A 5,813-nucleotide genomic window follows, 5' to 3' on the forward strand; every position below is an offset into this window, starting at 1 on the left:
AGGATGATAAATTTGTCTCAAGCATATTTTAGTGGTGGATTTCCGAGTTCCTAACATCTTCATCATTATCTTTCAAAACCCTAAATTCAAAATTGTGTTCTTTTCTTTATTTTCTGTTTATTTTCGTTAAAAACCCAAAAACTCCAAATCAGTTTCATTTTTAGGATTACAGTGCCCTCTTCTATCCTCTATCTGTCCTTCCATCGATCTTTCTCTATTTTCTTTTTGTTGTGTGACGTTTCTTTTAGTGTTATTTTTGTTTTGTTTTGTTTTCTTTTGTGTGATTAATATAGTTACCCTCAATCTCTGGCATCGAACGATCCTTGCTTATCATTTACTACTGACGACTACATCATTGCAGGGTTAAATTGAGCGTCTATTTTGGGTGTATCATGTGTGGAGAGTATAGCAAGTTGCTGACTCAAATGAAGTCACTCGATCACAATATAGCAAGCTAGTCCTAATAATAAACGACCAAACTGCATCACTCTTATGATAGATACAAAGCTTGGAAGAAAGGGTACACCGAGCGAAGGCGACACCATAGAATGTCTTGCCTAGGCCATAATTTACAAGGCATTCGAGCCCATTCACTCAGCAGATTATGCAATCAGTAGTGTTCCTGCTTCAAAACTTTTGAAGATAGCTCAATATTCAGGGAATTCTGACCCATACACTCATTTGGAGTATTTGAATCCGCCATCAGATGCAAATACCATGATGACGCTGTCATTTGCCACTTGTTTCAGGAAATATTGGATGGAGAAGCCATAGGGTGGTTCTACAAACTAACCTCGGGCTCGGTCAATTCCTTCCTGGAGTTACAGGATGCCTTTTTAGCACGATTTGAGCTAATGGCAGATAACATGCAAGATTCAAGTCAGTTGTTCTAGATCCTCCAAGCGGATGAGGATGAAGGATTCCCTCACTTAGTAACTCTCAATGGAATCACTTTTCAATATATCTTATCGGTGGAAGTCGAACTTTTAGCCTGGGAGACTCTCTTTATTGTATGGTGAACATTTCTTTCCCTATGTTCTACCTTTCTATTTAACCACCGAGGCTGGTTTGATTTTATGAGTTTTCTTCAAAAAAGATTTTATATATGTTTGCATGCATCGTCGATTTTTAAAGAGTAAAGCGGGAAAGTATTTAAAGTTCCTTTATTTATTATTTTGTCTATTCATACTAATGGTTTTTTAAATACTTTTTCCTAGGCCCTTTGGTTTCAAATGTCCAGTTTGCAGACTAATCTTGTTGAGGTCGAGCGCACTTGGAGTCGAAGCATAATTGTCACTGCTTTCGCATTGTATGATTTATGTATCCTACTCTTATATCTTGTATATCCTGAAAAAGTATTTGATTGCTCTAATTACCGATCTCTGATGTAATTGTAAATTGATATGATTCAGAATTTTATTGTGTTATATCCCGTTGTGGAGTTTGGTTATGAATTATGGAGAGCATGTAGGCTCTAACTTCTAAAGGTGGTTGTTGATATGAGAAGCATTAGAATGTTTTTACAGGTTTTGAATAGTCCATTTTTAGTAGTGATTCTGAGAAGCATTAGATTGTTTTTGCAAGTTTTGGATAGTCCATTTTTAGTAGTGATTCTGCCGAATTTTCTGTAGAATTCTTTTTAAAGTGGGCCACCTGAGCCACCTCAGATTTCAAGGTGAAATTCAGAGTAGGTCTTGTCAATTACGATCACTCATACATGTCTAGTAGAATATTGTTATAAAATGTTGTCAGACATTTTCAATATGAACTATGTATATTCCTAAAATGAGAAGGAACAATTAAGGACTTTGTTCGGGCTAGGGTTCTTGTTGTTCCGCAAGTATATATTTATGTGTACCCATCAAGTACCAACCATAATTCACGTATACATATCTTATTTTTTTTAATTGATTATTTTCTTACCGCACCATAAACATTTGTAATAATGTGTTTTTTTTTTCCAACTTCATATTTGATTGTAATAATCCTTTGCCGTACTTAAATTAATTTTTCCTTTTTTTGGTCTGGAAATAACTTCATTACGCCATATGTAAGACCTTATTGAACTAGACATCAACACTTTCTGCTAATTGACATTGTGAGGAGTTTTAGAGTTTCAGTTTGTAACATCAGAGTATTTAATAAAGCTTGAAATCGAAAATAGTTTTATTAATGCAATCTGTTTTGAATTTGAATTCAAACTTGTATGGTTATTTAGATTAATCCATTCAGATAAACATATGGAAGTTATAAGGCAGTTGCTTAATGGAAGGAACTGCCACAACAGTTTTTTCTGATATAAAGTGGATTGCAACCTCCTCATTGATCCCTGCAAGAACACCAAACCTCAAACAAAATTGTCCCATTAACAATATGAGATTGAGGGTGCATCTAGGAGAAGCATCAATGGATTCTGGAACCACAACGTGTTAGTTTCCCAGACTTTTATTAGTTTTGCTTTCTGGATTTAATATTTCATACACTGCAGATTATGTTTTGGTCTTGATTCAAGTTGCTGTTGAATTACAATCTTATATTTGGCATAGTCTTCTTAATTATCTAGTATGACGATGAACTTAGAATTGATCATGATTCACATTCATTTATATCTGCATAACTTGCACAACAGATTTTGACAAAATGTTGTTGCAGATTTGATTGTCTGAGTTGCTATCTGTTCAAGTATTATCATGGTTAGAAATAATTATTTCTTACAATTGGTATCAGAGCCAACTATGCTCAAATTAAGATTGTTAAGATATTCATGTTTTGGTTCAAGTCTCATTATCACATCTTACATATGGCTGCAGAACAGTTTCATGTTCTAGAATCCTTACTGCAATTCAAATTTGTTCGATTAATGCATAAATGGTGCTTATATATGTTCAAGTTCTGATTTTCAATTACACTACAAGATTGATAAGATCATCATGCTTTATTTATGATACATAACTGCAAGTTGATTAGATGGTGTATTACAATATTCCTGAATATCTATTTTGACAGAATATATTTAGTTTCAGAAATTGATGCGTATATGATCACAACACAGTATGCTGCCAAAGTAGCCATGTATTCATGATTATATGCAAACTAAAGTGTTTTCTGGATCCTTATGCATATATATATCCTGCCATCAAAGTGGTTGTTATATAAATGCACAAACTGATTCATTTATCAACAGAAAACAAAAGACTCACTTATACTTAAAATTAATTTGATTCTGGTTTCCAAAGAAATTAGTATTCAAACATTTGGTTATTTGAGTTGCATATACACGTCATTAAACATTCAGATGATGTCAGAGATAAGTGTATCACAAATGATACCAACTTCTTGAAAATATCATGGTTTGTTGATCTATGTATGTGCACTTCATTAAAATGTTGTTCAAAAATTGAATTAACATTTGGGACATATTATTTCTAGTGCATAATTTCAGTTTTACAGCACTAGTATGACTGACTTAGATTGAATTGCATACAGCTATGCATTTTCTTATCAGTATCAATCAGATTCAGTTGCTCAATGAATTGAACTTAAGAAATGGAAAGGTGGTATTGAACTGCATCTAAGAATCCAAGATTTTGATCATATGTTGAGGGAGAAACTACCTACAGAATTAATTGTAAAGCAGATTCAAGAGTCTGCAACATGGAGAGGATGCGTCGAGAAGGAGTAGCCAATGATGATGAGATATGGACAACCGAAGTTGAGGGAACTCAGGCCTTGGGCATCTTACAGAGGACAAACACTTACTCGAACTGTAAAGGGGATGATATATTATTTTCGAGCTCTTAAGATGTTGGCTTTCTGGATTCTGCATCACAGATGGACATTAGGGAAGGTTCACAAGAAATTGGTTCTATGATGCGAGCCATTGGTTTAGACGGTTTGACCTCAGAGAGGTCATCTTCTTCCAAGAGTTTTAAGTAGAACAAGCAGTAGTGTGAACTCGTTGTACAAAGGTCATGAAGTTGGAACTGCTTTGATGACATACATATGTGGTTGCATACCAGATATATGCATGGAACACAAAAGGCAAAGAAAGATCCCCCTGCTGATGAAATTTTGTATCTAATGAAAACCAATGGAGCACTTCAAATTGCCTATGTTGAGGAGGTTTCAACTGGCAGGGATGAGAAGGAATATTATTCTGTTCTTGTCAAGTATGATAATCAATTAGAGAAAGAAATGGAAATCTATCGCATTAAGTTACCTAGTCCTTTGAAGCTCGGAGAGGGCAAACCAGAGAATCAAAATCATGCCATTATCTTCACTCGTGGTGATGCGGTTCAGATCATTGATATGAACCAAGACAATTATTTTGAGGAGGCACTCAAAATGAGGAATCTATTAGAAGAATACAGGCACTATCATGGTATCCGGAAGCTTACGATCTTGGGAGTTAGGGAGCATGTCTTTACTGGTTCTGTTTCACACTTGCTTGGTTTATGTCAGGTCAGGAAACAAGTTGTCATCTTAGGACAGCAGGTGTTGGTAAATCCTTTGCAAGTTCGAATGCATTATGGTCATCCAGATGTCTTTGATTGATTTTGGTTCTTGAATTGAGGTGGCATCAGTAAAACTTTCAGGGTGATTAACATCAGTGAAGACATTTTTGCTGGCTTTAATTGTACTTATTTGCATGGAGGCAACGTCACCCACCATGAATACATCCAATAGTTGGACTATCTCAACTAGTGCATATTTTATTAAACATTCAGAAAGGTCAAAAATTTCAAATTCTGCAGTTCAGAAAGAGGGATAAGAATTTTTAGAACTCATAGAGCAACTTGTTATAATGAGATGTTCGACCAAAGTGAAATAAAAATAAAAAATAAAAAAAAAAGGTTCAAGAGCAGAACATACAAACCAGAGTTTAGAAGAAATGGAAACATTGGAGTGAGAAAGGTTAGGGTATCCAGGATTATATATATTTGTAATATGTGGTAACACAAATGTTGTATTTTGGTCCACAGTTTGGCAGGTTTGAAAGAACAATAAATTAAATGAGTTTTACAGAACTGAGTAAAGCAACTGGTAGCCTTCAAAATATATCAATGTCTTCACCAGTTTCTTTTGGCCAGTAGAACCAAGATCTTCCAGAAACCTCTCCAAATGAAATGTCTCACAGTAGCCCAACTTTTGTGAAGAGAGATGATCGATAGATGAAATTGTTTGAGCAACTGTGCAGCGAGGTATGCGCTCTAAAAGTGGCCTCTTGATATTAAGAACAAGTGATATGTCTTTTACAAGAAGATATTTCTGAGCATCTCAAGAAACAGATTTCTCCACCAGAAGGACATCAGGGTGGCGTGCTTCGATCTTTGCTACTGTCATCTTTAAATGGTACATCTCCTGCTGTAAAAGAGTATCAAAACTTGACAATAGGTTAGAAACTCGCTGGTACTCAAGACCACCACCAAGAATAATGAACCGAGGTTTCTCCATTTGAGATGAAGAGAAAATGCAGGATCAAACTGAAACTGAAGTAGAAGTTCCAGCAACTGTAGACGAGAATCAAGTTCAAAGTCAGAGTGAAGTGCATATTCCTGAATGCCCTCAAAACACAGAAGTTGATGTAAACGACACATCAGAAGTTAGAAAATCAACAAGAACAAGAAACCTGCAATTTCCGGTGGTTACACGTTATATTTCACTGAAGTTGAACTTGATTTGGGGGAAGAAAATAATCCTATATTACTCAAGGAAGCCATGCAGTCAAAGCACCAGTTAATGAAAAATGGCAATGCAGCTTAAATTGTTGAGCAAGTGCAAGAATGAAGTTGGACTTTGGTGGATAAAACAGA

The 5,813-nt window shown here is 35.3% G+C and overlaps 1 non-coding gene across 1 annotated transcript; it reads left to right on the plus strand.

Annotated features, from left to right (window-relative positions):
* Positions 1 to 3,764: 3,764 nt before the first annotated feature.
* On the plus strand, positions 3,765 to 3,844 carry LOC112183186. The gene has a single exon (XR_002929777.1). It is a non-coding gene; the product is annotated as a small nucleolar RNA J33 (small nucleolar RNA).
* Positions 3,845 to 5,813: the final 1,969 nt, after the last annotated feature.

This window comes from Rosa chinensis, chromosome 1, assembly GCF_002994745.2.
Source record: "Rosa chinensis cultivar Old Blush chromosome 1, RchiOBHm-V2, whole genome shotgun sequence".
Taxonomy (NCBI): domain Eukaryota; kingdom Viridiplantae; phylum Streptophyta; class Magnoliopsida; order Rosales; family Rosaceae; genus Rosa; species Rosa chinensis.